Source organism: Trachemys scripta, chromosome 2 (genome assembly GCF_013100865.1).
Source record: "Trachemys scripta elegans isolate TJP31775 chromosome 2, CAS_Tse_1.0, whole genome shotgun sequence".
Taxonomy (NCBI): Eukaryota; Metazoa; Chordata; order Testudines; family Emydidae; genus Trachemys; species Trachemys scripta.
In genome coordinates this window covers 29,953,822-29,970,769 of record NC_048299.1, presented here as the reverse complement: position 1 = coordinate 29,970,769, position 16,948 = coordinate 29,953,822, and the positions used below count along the sequence as shown (strand labels likewise).

At 42.7% G+C, this 16,948-nt stretch overlaps 1 protein-coding gene across 1 annotated transcript in view; it reads left to right on the top strand.

The window, feature by feature from the left end:
• The first annotated feature begins 345 nt into the window (after positions 1-345).
• The window catches only part of SVIL (supervillin), a 204,768-nt gene continuing 188,165 nt past the window's right edge, over positions 346-16,948 (top strand). Inside the window, exons 1-2 of the mRNA XM_034760157.1 lie at positions 346-473; positions 982-1,043. The gene's annotated coding sequence lies outside the window, so the exon portion shown is untranslated. The remainder of the gene's footprint in view (positions 474-981; positions 1,044-16,948) is intronic.

Sequence of the window (16,948 nt, the reverse complement as noted above, 5' to 3'; positions counted from 1 at the left end):
CAGAGCTCCAGCCCTCCTAGTCACCCCACCACCACAGAGCTCCAGCCCCCCCGTCACCCCCTGGACCCTCACCACACAGCTCCAGCCCCCCGGTCACCTCCTACCCCCACCACACAGCTCCAGCCACTATAGTCACTCTCTGGACCCCCACCACACAGCTCCACCCCCCCTAGCGACCCCCTACCCCCAGCACACAGCTCCCGGCCCGCCCCCGGGACACTCCTGCTGGCGGCGCGGCTCCTTTAAGAATATCTGCGAGAGCAGCGCGGAAGCGGCCGGTGCCTGGGTGAGACCCGCAGGGCAGCGCAGCGCCCGGCAGGGGCAGGAGGCGGGGTGCGCCGCGCCGGCTCTGGGACAGCGGAGCAGCCACTCCGAGGAACGGGCCGGATCCCTGCAGGCTGGCGGCGGGGCAGTTGCTGCCGGGCTCCCTAGATAGTTAGGGAGCCGCCGCCGGGGACGCGGGACGCAACAGGGTAAGTCCCTCAGCTCAGCTCCGGGCAGGGCGGGCCAGGCACCGCCTCCCCCCGGGGCACGGCTCTGGTCCGGAGGGTGGGCAGGGAACTACACCCCCGCCCCCGCTAGGCACGCCTCCCCACTCCCGGGCACCGCTCTTTCCGGGTGTGGGCGCCGGGGATCCCCTCCCTCCGGGCAGACTCTGCTCCTGGGGCGGGGGGCCGCGGGGCACGAGGTCGCTCTGCTCTGTCTCCCCGGCCGGCGGCCTGGGTCCCTCCCCGTGCAGCTGGGGAGGGTGCGCGGTACGGCCGCCTCCCCCGGGCTCGCCGAGCGGTGTCCCTGCCCCAGAGTCACTCGCAGCCGGGCTGCTGCGGGGCACTGAGCAGCGCTGCGCTGCGTGCCTTGGCCGTGCGCACGCCCCCCGCCGGGCTGGGAGCCGCCTGCCGCGCTCGCTCACTCGCTCGCTCGCTCGGGGAAGTTTCCCTTTGTTGGTAACTCTCCTTTCTCCTGGCGGTGCCGCGGGCGTAGGGCGGCGCGGAGCAGGTGGCTGTGCTGCGGGGCCTTCGCTGGAGACACCCGCCTGCAGCGAGGTAAGGGGGGATCCTTCCTTTGCCCCTGCGCGTGCCGAGCAGGGACCCCCATGCGCCCCGTGTCCTGAGCGGTCTGCAGGCTAGTGACCATCCCCTGTGACCAAGGGGCCCCGCTCTCAGCTGTAGCCTGGGGCCAGGAGGCAGCATTTGCCTTGAGAGGGGCTTGCTTCAGGTAAAGCGTGTGTTACCTGCCTGCCGGGGTGATTGCATGGCTAAGGGCCGTTTGCCCAGGTGAAAGTCTGCCCATGGCAATCTTTGGGCGTAGGGTGACCAGATGTCCTGTTTTTATAGGGACAGCCCCGATATTTGGGGCTTTGCTTTATATATCCTATCACCCCCCACTCCATGTCCCAGCTTTTTCGCACTTGTTATCTGGTCACCCTATTTGGGTGCGTGGTGAGACTGAGAGGGGTGACGGACTTTTTCTCCAAATATCCTCACTCCCCCTTGCCCCCCTCACGTACAGACTTCTAATTTTTTTTTTAAATTTGGATAACGCCTAGTACATAACAAACAGCTAATCAGACAAACATTGTAGGACGTTGTGCAAGCCAGTGTTAAGTCTCTTGTTGAGCCCAGAGGGAGATTGACTTCTCCCCACCTCACAAAAAGAACTGCTGGCAATATAGTAAATAAATGAATACGGTAACATACCCTTTTCAAGAATCCCCTTAACAGCCAAATGACAGCTTTGTACTGCCCTCTTTAAATCATGCACTGTAAACAGATATCACATGATTTTAAATGGACAGTATCAGTTTCACCTAAGTTCTAATATCTTGTTTACTTATCACTATTTATACCGGCTACTTACATTTTGCCTTACTTTCCACGTGAGCAACGATTCAAAGGTCAATTTAACCATTGTGTATAGTGAGTTTCACTTTCAGGGCCTTAATTTGAAATATTTAGTTTCTAAATACTTCAAGGCAATGTTTTTGTTTAAAAATTTAAGAAAAACTTATGTTGGATTTATGTTTTGCAAAAGCTTTCCCCCCCCTCAAAAACTTACCTAAAGTTTGTCCTTTTTAAAAAAAAAAAAAAAAAATTCAGCTCTCTTCAATGCAGGAAAAAATCTTGCAGGGCTGTTGGCTGGTAATTTGCCTGCGTAGCGTCATAATTTTTTGTTGTAAATTGCTTATTTTAATACTAGATCAAGGTGTTGAAGTACCTGCCTATAGTTATCCATAGTGAAGCAGAGCTATGATAAAACAGTTGTCCACAAAATGTCTGTCTTTTACAGTGACTAGAGCATATAGGAAAATGTTTAGTGCAGACACCATCGAACTGTATTATTAAGACAAGGACAACTTTCACTAAAATGGAACTTTCCTTTATCTTGACATCCTCCCTGGACTCGGAGCTGGTAGCAGTGTTGTCTATAGTGCAGCAGAGGGTGCTCTTCCATTATTGCACTCACTTATTATTGCACAGGCAAGTAAGGAATGAAGTTTAAAAATATGAAGGAAGTGTCATTTCTCTTTACTGGAAAAAGTTGTCAGAGGCATGTATGTGTGAGAGAGATCTTCTGATTTTGGTTTAGTTGGAAGAGTGCGAAGGGGAAAGAATCAGCACAATATCTGGTTACTGTTATGCATAAACTCTTGATTTGGCCCACAGCCCAAAACCAAAAGATGAGGTTGATTAGCTGCCTCCTCCTGTAGGAGGTCTGCAGTGGGATTTTGGCCTGCCCTTTCCTATTGTCACTGTCTTTTTTGCAGAAGTATGAATAGAAGGGGAAACAAATATGTTTAGGTAGACAGGAAAAAAAAAGTAGATGAGTAGATGCTAATGTTTATAAACTCTCTAATGTTTTGCAGGATACTGCCTGCAGTGCAGAGGCACGGCACTATAGCTGACTGTTTAAAGGCTGCTTTGGAACTGCTCTGCTTAACAATGCTCCTTAGTTCGGGCATGTGGTTGTGGATTATGATTCTCATGAGAGCTTGAAGGGGTCTTGCAGCAGACTGATTACATATGGATTTAGAGCGTGGCAGGGGGCAATAAGGCAGAGGTTGGAAAGCAAACAAGAGTAGAGACATTATCAGTTTATTCTTGATGTTGTGCTTGGGCTTCAACAGCTGTTAGTGTCATCTGAACTAAATAGTCCCATGTTAATGCCCCTGGTACTAAAGGGCAGGGCTTTTATATTGGGTAACTATCGTTTTTAGAGGGGTAGTTCACATATACTCAAAATGAAGTATAGCAGCTAAGTAGTACAGTCTGGTTTAATACAAATGATGGGCTTTCTAAAAAAATCATTTTTTTTTTTTGTTAAATGCTGACCAACATCTTTCAATATTTTGAAGTCTCATACAAATTAAAAAATAATAGCCGTTTGAAAATATAATGGAAAACTCTTTTGACCAGCTGTTCCCAGTAAATCTGTAGTTTGGTTGGTGCTGTTCCCAGTAGTAAGACTAAACCATATTGTAACTATTGGGATGTTATTCAGGGCCTGAGGTATACAGCCACACAGGGGACCCTATTATGGCTCCATGCCCCAGCCCTACCCATATACTGTGGGCCTGCCCCTGCACTTAGGAATGGCAGTGACAGGAGTCCCACTCACCTTCCATAGATATAGGAGCAGTGGCATATGGTCCTCACTCATCTAGGAGGGGCAGCAGGGGTTCCTTTTCCCATCCCAAGAGGCAGGATTGGCAACGGGGGGGGGGAATCTCCTGTTGCCTTGTCTGCTGGGATATCTGCTTGGGTCTATTGCATAGTCCTGCTAGGATAGTGCTGGCTGCTTCCAGGTATAGCTAACACCCCATTGACATGCATGCGGTAGTTCACTTCTGTCAGAGTTATTATTTCCAGCTGTCTCTAGAGTCTCTCAGACAGTTTACTGTAAGATGGGTGCATAACTGGTTGAAAGACCGCACTCAAACAGTAGTTATCAATGGTTTGAAGTCAAATTGGGACGGTATATTTAGTGGGGTCCCACAGGGGTCAGTCCTGGGTCCAGTACTAGTCAATGTTTTCATTATCCAATTAATGTAATTGAGTGTGCCTATAAAATTTGCAGGTGACACCAAGCTGGGAGGGATTGCAAGCACTTTGGAGGTCAGGTTTAAAATTCAAAATGACTGACAGACTGGAGGGCTGGTCTGAATTCAACAAAATGAAATTAAATAAAGACCAAGTGCAAAGTACTTCACTTAAGAAGGAAAAATCAAATGTATAACTATAAAATGGGAATAACTGTCTAGGCAGTAATACTGCTGAAGAGGATCTGGGGATTACAGTGGCACTATATGAGGCCCCAGCTGGAGTACTGTGTCAAATTCTGGGCACCACAGTTTAGAAAGTATGTGGACAAATTTGAAAGAGTCAAGAGGAGAGCAACAGAAATGATAAAAGGTTTAGAAAACCTGACCTATGAGAAAAGGTTGAAAAAACTGGGCATGTTTAGTTTTGAGAAAAGAAGACTGAGGAGGTGAGCTGATAAGTCTTCCACTATATTAAGGGCTATCATAAAGAGGACGGTCATTAATCACCTGGGGAGTTGTAAACAAGGGATTTACAATTCTGTAAGAGGGCTGTGCAAGCATCACACTGAGGGATATTGCTCAGCTCTGTAACTCAGCAAAGCCCACCAGGACCTGTCTGGGCTAGTGTTTTCCAGGCACATGGACTGCTTGTATAAAATAAGGGACAGTGGCATCATGCTTTTACCTTTCTCGTCCCCCACCTACATTGGCAGCAACAAGAACACTGAGAAGACAAAGACTTGAACTGATGAGACTGATCCCAGATTTAGAAGGGAAGCCTGTGTATTAACAGTTGTAACCTACCTGCAACATAGAGTGGGGTGAGAAACTGCTTGATTGAAATACAGACGCTCCCTGGGTTACGCAAACCCGACTTATGGAAATCCTGATTTACGGGAAAAGTTCCTTTAATCTTTTTTTTTGTGTGTGTGCGTGTTATTGTTGGAGATATGTTCCCGACTTATGCAAAATTCGACTTACACAAGGCGTTCTGGAACGGAACGCTTGCGTAAGTCAGGGAGCTTCTATACTGCTTGGTCTAATAAGGTTTAAGATTTAGACTGTGTGCTTACCTTTTATTTTCTTTGGTAACTATCCCTGACATTTGTGACTACCACTTATAATCACTTAAAATATATCTTTCTGTAGTTAATAAATCTGGTTTCTATTTTACTTAAAACAAGTGTGTTCTGCTTGAAGTGCTTGGGAAATCTCAGCTCGGTTTACAAAGACTAGAGTGTGTCCTCTCCACATTGGGGGGCAGGGGAGCGCGGACTGGTAGTGAACTTACACTGGCCAGGCTTCTGACCAGGGCAAGATGGTACTGCTCTGGGGTGCAAAGCTGGGGGCTTGGGAAATTTTTCTGGTGCCTTTCTCTGTGTGATTTGTGAGTGGCTCAGGGATTTAGCTGGATGTGCGGCTCCACATGCAGTTCTACTGAGTGATAACAGTGTGTTGGAGTGGTTTGCTGTTTGTCACTAGCAAAGCATTTTGAGAGACAGCCCAGGCTGGAGAGTTAAGGGGGCACAGCAGTACCCCAGTTCCAGGCTGTATAGTGAGGGTCTCGTCACAAGGGGTATCACAGCTCCTCTTCCCCTGGAGTTGTATACAGTCTCTTGCTCACAGTGATATATAAACTTAGTACAATATGGTCGCCAAAGGTATTGTATGTGGTTGCAATAACTGTCACACAGATGGTACAGAAATGTCACTTCTCCTCCCCTCTCCAATGATGAATGTGTAACTCCCATTAGATGATAAATTCTGAATTATGTGCATTTAACCAAGGGAAGCTATGAAGTTTCATTACCTAGCTTGTGTTTTGGTGTCCAGCACAGCTGGAAGAAATGGAAGTCTCCTTCATATTGCTAAACATCAATCAGTTTGTCAACACCACTGAGTCTTGTCTTATCCTCATCAACTTAAATGTATACCCCAAATTAAAAAACATTGTAAGACAACCAAAAAAGTGCCACCATGGCTAAACAAAAAAGTAAAAGAAACAGTGAGAGACAAAAAGGCATCCTTTAAAAAGTGGAAGGTAAATCCTAGTGAGGAAAATAGAAAAGAGCATAAATGCTGGCAAATGAAGTGTAAAAAGATTTTGAAAAACAGCTAACCAAAGACTTAAAAAGTAATAGCAATTTTTTTTAAAGTACATTAGAAGCAGAAAACCTGTTAAATAATGATTGAGATGCTAAAGGAGCACTCAAGGACAATAAGGCCATTGCAGAGAAACTAAATAAATTCTTTGCATTGGTCTTCATGGCTGAGGATGTGAGGGAGATTCCCAAACCTGAGCCATTCTTTTTAGGTGACCGATCTGAAGAACTGTCCCAGATTGAGGTATCATTAGAGGAGGTATTGGAACAAATTGATAAACTAAACAGTAATAAGTCACCAGGACCAGATGGTATTCTCACACGAATTCGGAAGGAGCTCAAATGTCAAATTGCAGAACTACTAACTGTAGTTTGTAACCTATCATTTAAATCAGCTTCTGTACTAAATGACTGGAGGATAGCTAATGTGACGCCAATTATTAAAGATGTTTCCAGAGGTGATCCTGGCAATTACAGACTGGTAAGCCTGACTTCAGTACCGGGCAAACTGGTTGAAAATATAGCGAAGAACAAAATTGTCAGACACATAGATGAACATAATTTGTTGGGGAAGAGTTTTTTGTAAAGGAAAATCATGCCTCACCAATCTACTAGAATTCTTTGAGTGGGTCAACAAGCATGTGGACAAGGGCGATCCATTGGGTATTATGTACTTAGATTTTCAGAAAGTCTTTTGGCGAGATCCCTTACCAAAATAAGCTGTCATGGGATAAGAAGGAAGGTCCTGTCATGGATTGGTAACTGGTTAAAAGTTAGGAAACAAAGGGTAGGAATAAATGGTCAGTTTATAGAATGGAGAGAGGTAAATAGTGGTGTCCCCCAGGGGTTGTTCTGGGCTCAGTCCGATTCAACATAATTCATAAATGATCTGGAAAAAGCGGTAAACCATGAAGTGGCAAAATATGCAGATGATACAAAACTACTCCAGATAGTTAAGTCCCAAGCAGACTGCGAAGAGCTACAAAAGGATCTCACAAAACTGGGTGACTGGGCAACAAAATGGCAAATGATATTCATTGTTGATAAATGCAAAGTAAGCACATTGGAAAACATCCCAACTAGCTGTTATCACTCAAGAAAGAGATCTTGGAGTCATTGTGGACAGTTCTCTGAAAACATCCACTCAGTGTGCAGCAGCAGTCAAAAAAGCAAACAATGTTGGGGACCATTAAGAAAGGGATAGATAATAAGACAGAAAATATCTCATTGCCTCTATATAAATCCATGGTACGCCCACATCTTGAATATTGCGTGCAGATGTGGTCGCCCCATCTCAAAAAAGATATATTGGCATTGGAAAAGGTTCAGAAAAGGGCAACAAAAATGATTAGGGGTATTGAACGGCTTCCATATGAGGAGAGATTAATAAGACTGGGACTTTTCAGCTTGGAAAAGAGACGACTAAGGGGGGGTGATAGAGGTCTATAAAATCCACACCCCATGAGCAACACAGTTAAACCAACCTAACCCCTGTTGTAGACAGCGCTAGGTTGATGGGACAATTCTCCTATCAACCTAGCTACTGCTCTCGGGGAAGTGGAGTAACTATGCCAATGGGAGAACTCCTCCCAATGGCATAAGTAGTGTCTTCACTGAAGCGTTACAGCAGGGTAGCTGCAGCAGTGCAGCTGTGCCACTGCAGCATTTTAAGTGTAGACAGGCCCTTGCCATGATGGAAGGGGTTCTTCTGTCTCTGTAGTAAGTCCATCTCGCCGAGAGGCAGTAGCTAGGTCGACAGAAGAATTCTTCCATTATTCTAGTGGTGTCTATACCAGTGGTAGAGCTGCTTAATTACATCACCCAGGGTATGACATTTTTCACGGTCCTGAGCAACGTAGTTAAGTCAGCTTAACTTTGTAGTATACAGACCAACCCTAATAAGAGTTCATGACTTGGAAGTCGGAAGATCACTTGGGGCCAGCAGACAAAACTTTCGTGCAAGTCCTTATTTAAGTACAGTATTTGGAATTTGTCTCCGTTGCATTAGGTTAGGACATAGCTAAACACTGCTTGCAATATGTTACCAGTGATTGCATAACAACTAACAAATGATGACACCTCATGTGTAAAATGCAAACTGAGGGGAGAGTATTATTTTAGGAAGTAAGCTTGTATTTTCCCAAAAGTAGGTCACATGAGATGGCCTCTCTTCTCAAAAAAAAATAATCTTCCAAAATGCTAGATTTCTTTGTAAACTAGCTAACTTTTATGCAGGCAGGCTCTATCTTAGAAAGTTTACGTACTTGGTTTTCTTTCCTTCCTTCATACTACCTCAAACTACAGTGGTAAGAAGGAACCTTTGTGTATTGCAGATGGCAACTTACACAGTACTGTAGAACTGAACAAACTTGTTTTGGCAACCACTGGTGGAAAGCAAGCGTTAATTCAGAACATTTTTAGTGACACAAAGGGACTTTCTGTTTTTGAGGTTAACTTGTGATTTAGAATCTTGTACCTTTTTGTCCAGTTGGAAAATAGGCTTTCTATTTTGGTGATCAAGCTGCTGCTTTTAGGATGAAAGTCATATTTTGTAAATGTGAACGCCATTTGTATCCACTTGCTGTGCTTTGTCTATGAAGAAAGGAGCAGCTGCAGTGCATGTGCCAGACCTGCATTTGGCTGTTGCTGCCCTTGTGTTGTGTGTAAACATGTACCATTCTTTTGGATCACATAGCCTGTTCAAAAGTGTCTTGCATTCCCCAGCTGTTCCGCAACTTTTCCATCTCTGAGCTTGCCAGCTGCCTAGAACAGGCAACTGTAGCTACATGTGTTGCTTTTGTGTAAGTACTAGAGAAGATAATTTTTTTTACCTTTTGTTAAATACTAGTAATTGTAACTAACTGTGTTATTCCTAATAGGTTGGTTACTAAAGAGACAATCTGTATTTGTGTTTACATTTTTTTATGTGAATAAACCAAGGTCTTAGAAGAAAATGTATCTGCGGTCTGTTAGAGTGAATGATTTGCACATAAAACATCTTGGACATTTCGTTTTAGGTATAAAATGGAAAGGTTCAGAGTTACTTAACTAAAAATATATTCAACAGCACTTGTTTTTGCTGTGGGTATATTTTAGTGGCCTTTATAGAAAACTAATCTAAAAAGCCCCTGTGGTTTGAGGAGGAGTCACCTCTTGAAATCATATTATTAATCTATTTTCCTTTCTTCCCCATTTCATTGAGGGATGCCTACTCTTAAGTGGTAGTCTTCTGCTACCTTAAATAAAATGCAAGACCAAATAACTCAGAGGGTTTGACCAAATGTTTTTGTTTCGCTGGTGATACTGTTAGGATCAGATGGTTAGGAATAAATAGCTCTGTCAACATTTTCCGATGGATTAGGTAGGGCTGCTGCTTGTGGTTTAGGTGAGAGTGTTTTATGTATATCTTTCAGAGTAGCCGTGTTATTCTGTATCCGCAAAAATAACAGGAGTACTTGTGGCACCTTAGAGACTAACAAATTTATTAGTTTATTATGTATATCTTGTATTTAAAGGCAGACAGAATCCATTTGCGTAGCAAGTTCAATTCAAAACTTTACTGCATTGTGGAGCGACTTTGATAGCAGGGGGCCATTTACTTTAACTTGCTCTAAGCTCATTATCATTTTTAAACATTTCTCAGAACAAGTTGTCAAGTGCTGCATAGTAAAGGACTGAAGCTGGCTGTTGTCAGGCGGGAACGTTCATGATCTTTATTTGTGACATCCAAGCTAATGATGTTTTTGTCTATAGTCTGTATGTTTTCCTCTTTCTATTGCAACAAGACATATTTGGAATTGTCCCTAGCTGGTTATTTATCTGTTATGGTAACACCTAAAGGCCCCAGTCAGGATTGCATAAATAAACTAGAAAGAACTTGTTTATCTTGGCAAACCAAAGTTTCCTATCTCTCTGTGTGCTGCCCGTCAAGGGAGATGAACTCCAAGCCTTCCACTGGAGAACCTGGATTAAACAGAGAGGAACCTGCACCTGATCATACCCTCACTCATTATAAGGCAGTTTGGTGGGCTGGTGGTCTCTCCATGCGAGGAATGACTTCTTGCAAAGCCGGGCAATATGCTTTCCCACCATTTCCATTTTTCTCCAGGACCACAAAAAAGGTAGGAAGGTGTGAGCTGCGGTTTTATACTGTTTGTCTTTCTGCTGAAGAGGCTGTTGCTCACAAGCCTGATTAACCTTTCCAATGTCTCTGTCTCTCAGATGTTTTGCTATTGCAAAACCAGTCCTCCATCTGGGACCAGACTGGGATGACCAGATGTCCTGATTTTATAGGGACAGTCCCGATATTCGGCGCTTTTTGTTATATAGGTGCCTATTACCTCCCTCCCCCATCCCGATTTTTCACACTTGCTATCTGGTCACCCTAGACCAGACACATTTGGTTTGGGTGAAGTGATCATTCTCATAGACCCCTAAAGAGAAGTCAACAAATGGAACATATTCTACTGGCTGGTGCAAAGCCCATAGTGTAACTACCATGCGAAACAAATGAGACATAGCCTTGAGTTTCCCCCAAGAGAGTCTTGATGTGGATATATGTGTCTCCAAGCAAAAGTCAAGACTATGTCATTATTATCATGTTCCCATTACGCCTCTGACGTTTAGGGCAGCAATGAAGCTCCTCCACTTCTGTCTGTTTTTTGGAAAGTCTTTCAATGGTCCCCCAGCTGTGCCCCAGGTTTTTCAGCTCGGCTTCCACAGCTCTACCTGATGTTGTGTTCAGGCGACTTCGTTTTCGCTTGCCTTCAGGTGTCCGGCTTATTGCTACTCTGTTGATGATGGGATCCATTTCTATCCGAAGTACATGGCCAATCCATCTCCAATGCCTCCTGGCAATGATGGTGCTCAGATCCTCTTGGCTGCAATGTGTCAGTAGATCTTGGTTTGAGATTGTTCTGGCCCAAAAGATACGGAGGATTTTTCTGAGGCAGGTTGTATGGAATGAAGACAGTTTGAACATGTCATACTTTCTCATTCCCCAGCATTCTGCACTATAATGTAATGTTGAAAGTATGCAGCTCTGATAAATCTTGAGTTTGGTTTTGGTGTTGTATACTGATGACTTCCAGACTGTATTTAAGCTCCTTAAGGTGTTCCTGGCTTTAATGATTTTGTTCCTGACGTCCTGGCTTGTTTCACCATCCTGGCTGATGATGCTGCCCAAGTATCTGAATGTTTCTACTTTGGTGAGAACATAATCCTCTATCTGTATTGGTGATGGTGAGGCAATATTAAAGGTCTTGATATCTGTCTTATTGTGGTTGATTTTCAGTCCAATTTGCTGGCTGAATGCATTGAGTCGAGTTGTTTTTTCTTGTATATGATGTTGGGAATGTGATAGGAGAGCGAGATCACAGGTCTTCAAGGGATGAGAAGGGTGTACATTTAATGCCTTTTGGCATGTCTTCTGTTGTATGCTGTATTACTGAGTAGATGGCAGTTTTGAAGAGGATTGCAGACATGACACACCCCTGACATACTCCTGTTTTGACTTCAGAACTGAGGTCACTGTGATCAACACTGCATGTAAAGTTGAAATAAAAGCTTTTGATGATGATGATGATTGTACGGGGAGGGATTCCATATTCCCGCAGAATGAGCCATAGGCTGGTCTTGTGAATGCTATCAAAAGCCTTCTCAAAGCCTATGAAGTTTATGTAGGATTGCCGTTGCCATTCTAAGCATTGTTCTATTATGTTTCATAGAGTAAAGATCTGGTCTGTGCATCCACGCCGTTTCCGAAAACTGGATTGCTCTTTTCTGAGAATGTTATCAACTGCCTCTGATATATATTGGACTATGATCTTACACAATACTTGGCTTGGCACAGATTAAAGTTTGATACCATGCCAGTTATTACAATCACTGATCGTTCCTTTCTTTGGTATCTTCACTATAACCCCGTTGGTCCACTCATCTGGCACTTTTTCCTTTTCCCAGACTGATCTAAATAGAGGGGCCAGGATAGATGCTGCTAACTCAGGGTACATCTACACTACACGGGGGAGTCGACTTAAGATACGCAAATTCAGCTACGTGAATAGCGTAGCTGAATTCGACGTATCGCAGCCGACTTACCCTGTTGTGAGGACGGCGACAAAATCGACTTCTGCGGCTTTCTGTCGGTGGTGCTTACTACCACCTCCGCTGGTGGAGTAAGAGCGCCGATTCGGGGATCGATTGTCGCGTCCCAACGGGACGCGATAAATCGATCCCCGAGAGGTCGATTTCTACCCGCCGATTCAGGCGGGTAGTATAGACCTAGCCTCAGAATTTACCTTGAATAATTCTGCATTCAAGTTATCTTTGCCAGGAGCTTTCCCATTTTTAAAGGATTTGATGGCTTGAATGATCTCTTCCTTAGTTGGGGTGTCTGTGTGGATATCAAGATCTTCTTTAAAATGCTCTGTCCAGCACATTTCTTGTTCTTTCTGTTGTTAGTAGGTGGCCTTGTTTATCCCTGATGAGTGTTTTAGTGTCTGCGGTTTACCACTGATAAGCTGTGTCATTTTCTAGACAGTTCCTTGTTCACCATGAGCAGCTGCATCCTCTGCTTCTGTGGCCAGATTATCAATATAATGTCATTTGTCTGCCCTCGTAAGACGTTTGACCTCCTGGTGTGCCTTGCTATACTGCTTGTGATATTTATCCATCAGCTTCTGGGATTTTGTGTCTGAAACTTCTGTCTCTAAAATGTTATTGATAATGTTTAAGAAAAGACAGTGTTGTACAAATCCCAACGCTAAATGCTTCCTTAAGGTAACAACCCTTATTCCAGCCGCATAAGGTCACAGAGCCAATCTTGGAACCTCGTTCTGCTTCTTGCAGCACTATCCAGATTGACATCCTGCAAGAGATGTCATTAATATTTCCTGTCCATTAAAATGATCTCCCAATAGCTACCGTCTCTATTCGGATGAGTTTGGAATGTGGGGGGGCTCTCAGATGAGACTCAGTATTGTATTTTTAATAGAGACAAGTGGAAATTCTCGCTATTGTCATAGCATTCATTTCCAAAATAAATTGATGATTTTTCTAGGGCTATCGATTTTAATCGCAGTTAACTCACACGATTAACTAAAAAAAAATTAATCGTGATTAATCGCACTGTTAAACAATAGAACACCAATTGAAATTTATTAAATATTTTGGGTGTTTTTCTACATTTTCAAATATATTGTATTTTGTGTAGTTGAAATCAAAGTGTATATTATTTTGATTATCATTTTTACATTGCAAATATTTGTAAACAAAAGAAATAGTATTTTTCAATTCATCTCATACAAGTACTGTAGTGAAATCTTTGTTGTGAAAGTGCAACTTACAAATGTAGTTTTGTTTTGTTTTGTTACATAACTGCACTTAAAGATAAAACAATGTAAACTTTTAGAGCCTGCAAATCCATTCAGTCCTAGTTCTTGTCAGCCAGTCACTCTGACAAACAAGTTTGTTTACATTTACAGGAGATAATGCTGCCCTCTTCTTATTTACAGTGTCACCTGAAAGTGAGAACAGGCATTTGCATGGCACTTTTGTAGCTGGAATTGCAAGGTATTTATGTGCCAGATATGTTAAACATTTGTATGCCCCTTCACGCTTCGGCCACCATTCCAGCGGACATGCTTCCATACTAACGATGCTCGTTAAAAAAATAATGCCTTAATTAAATTTGTGAGTGAACTCCTTGGGGGAGCATTGTATGTCGCCTGTTCTGTTTTACCCACATTCTGCCATATATTTGATGTTATAGCAGTCTCGGATGATGACCCAGCACATGTTGTTCATTTTAAGAACACTTTCACTGCAGAATCTGAAGTGCCATCCAATATCTGAGAGGGATAAGGTGTGCAGCATGCGTTTAGAAGTCTTAAAAGTGCAACACTCCAATGTGGAAACTAAAGAACCCGAACCACCAAAAATGAAAATCATCCTTCTGCTAGTGGCATCTGACTCAGATAATGAAAATGAACATGTGTCAGTCGGCACTGCTTTGGATCGTTATCAAGCAGAACCCGTCATCAGCATGTCCCCTGGAATGGTGGTTGAAGCATGTAGGGACACATGAATCTTTAGCGCATCTGGCACGTAAATATCTTGCAACGCTGGCTACAACAGTGTGATGAGAATGCCTGTTCTCACTTTCAGGTGACATTGTAAACAAGAATCGGGCAGCATTATCTCCTGCAAAATGTAAACAAACTTGTTTGTCTGAGTGAGTGGCTGAACAAGAAGTAGGACTGAGTGGACTTACAGGCAATAAAATTTTACATTAGTTTATTTTTTTAATGCAATTTTTTTTACATAATTTTACATTTGTAAGTTCAACTTTCATCATAAAGAGATTGTACTACAGTACTTTCTTTTGTTTTTTACAGTGCAAATACTTATAATCAAAAATAAATATAAAGTGAGCACTGTACACTTTGTATTCCGGGTTGTGTATATATATATTTAAAAATGTAGAAAACATCCAAAATATTTAAATAAATGGTATTCTATTATTGTTTAACAGTGAAATTAATCACAACTAATTTTTTTAATCACTTGACAGCCCTAGTTTTTTCTTATGTTAAAAATTAGACTTTGATGTTTGGGAGCACTGATAATTTCAGGGTAGAGAAATCTTGTCTCCTGTATTGAGATCTGCTAATTTGGTCACCAATATGTAAATTCATCAAATTCAATATATTAGTTATCTCATCTTCAGCCAATGCCTTTTTTGGCAGAAGACTTCAGCATGTCTTAAACCCAGAGAAGAGAGACATTATTATATAACTTATTTCATTTTTGATATCCATATTTAAAGGATGATCTTGCTTTCCAATCAGGGAGACACTGCTGCAAAAATTCCTTTGCAACTGATCTGTGAACTTTAGCACAATGAAAAATAGGAAAATTTATCTGTGCATACCGGAACAATTTCTTTTTTCAAATAATAAGATCCATAGATCCAGCCCACCCTGCAGAAAAGTAGATTATCCAGAATAGGGATAGAAATTGACATCCAAAGATCTGGGTTTATTTCATTAAGAGGACTTTCCTACCCTTTGTGCTAGGAAAAATTGTGCCTTTTTCTTCAAAGTATATTTAACAATCTGTAATTATGGGTATGTTTACACTGCAATTAGACACCCACGGCTAGCTCATGCCAGCTGACTTGGGCTCGAGCTAAGGGGCTGTTTAATTGTGGTGTACACATTTGGGCTCGGGCTGCCTAGCTATGGGACCCTCCCACCTCATAGGGTCCTTGAGCCTGGGCTCCAGCCAAGCCCAAACATCTACACCACAATTAAACAGTCCCCTTAGCCTGAGCCCTGCGAGCCTGAGTCAGCTGACACTGGCTAGCCACAGGTTTTTAATTGCAGTGTAGACATTCCCGTAGGAAAGTAGATTTGAATTATCCTGGCTGTGGAATTTAGTCTCAACTGAAGGGAACTTCAGTAGGTGGGGCATTCCCCCTACTACCAGTTGCTGAGATGTCTGATTCTTCCACAAAGCTGCAAGCAGGTTGAAGTACCCATTGACATGGACCTTATTACCGCGAGAAGAAACTTTCAGATAATTTTTTTTGGTCCTGTGTCCATTACCAGTTCCAGTTGACTCTAGCCAATTCTTGTTTTAATGACTGTATTCAGCAACGACAGTACTACCTAGGTTACAGTAATAGAAGGATTTCTTTGGTTTAATAATAGTGCACTGCTTTGAAAAAGCAAATTGAAATTTTATTTGATGTTTTCAATTTAATGTAGCATATTTAAGGATCTGTTTTTAATATATTTCCAAATAGCTGAAATACATTTCCCTCAAATTGCTAGTGGTCTTAAAATAAAATGAAACACTTACTTTTGCAATGTGGAAAACTATTCTGTCAGGAGTAATATCAGAGCACTAATATTCAGATTTATTTTTGTCTTGAAAGTTATAGCAAAAATATTGATCTGCCAGTTGAAACAATTACTGTGTTTTGTGCACTCAAATTAGTGTAACTGTGTACTAGAGTCCTAAATTACTCACTTGAAATGTATAATTTGTTAATTTGGAAAAAGTGTTTAAGAAACTAACCCCTGTGCTAACTCTGATAGGTCTATAGATATGCATAGCTCTTCATGAAAACAGACAGACACAGAACTGACAACTTAAATTAAGTCAAGAATAGGTGAAGGTAGGGGAAGATGAGTAAAAAGATCGTAATCTCCCATTGTTGGTGGGTCAATGGATGCATTTTGAGACTTTATTTTTTTAAATGACTAATTTATGGATCTCTCTGCAGTGAGTGTTGGGAAGGGATTTAAAGGAAAGTGGAGTTGAGGATGGTGGGGAAAGGGTATGATCAGGAAAGGATTTCCAGGTTGCTAAGAACAGAGATAGGTATTGGGGAGTGGGGTGGGGTGGGGGCGGCGGAAAGGGAACAAAGGAAGCAGTGGAGTGAGTGGCTTGGGCTGAGCAGAGGGAGAGGAGACTAATTGAGAGGTAAAAAAAGAGAACAAGGATCTTGAACTTGGGAGGCAATAGGGAGCCAACTAAAGGATCTGAAGTGGGGCTGAATGTGGCCAAATAATCAGAAAGGTAGCCTTTTTCAGGGGAATTTTGGACGAGAAGGGGATGAGGCTAGTGCCAGGAAAGTAAGAGGAGGCGGTTGCATTAGTTGAAGACATAAGACATTAAAAGCTTTTCATGGTGGAAATCAAGATGTGTTTTGAAGTGGCAGCAGGGGAGTGGTGGTGGTGAGGAGAGATAATGGCATGTTTGTAAATGTAGATGAAGAGTGGATTTCAACCAGCTTTCC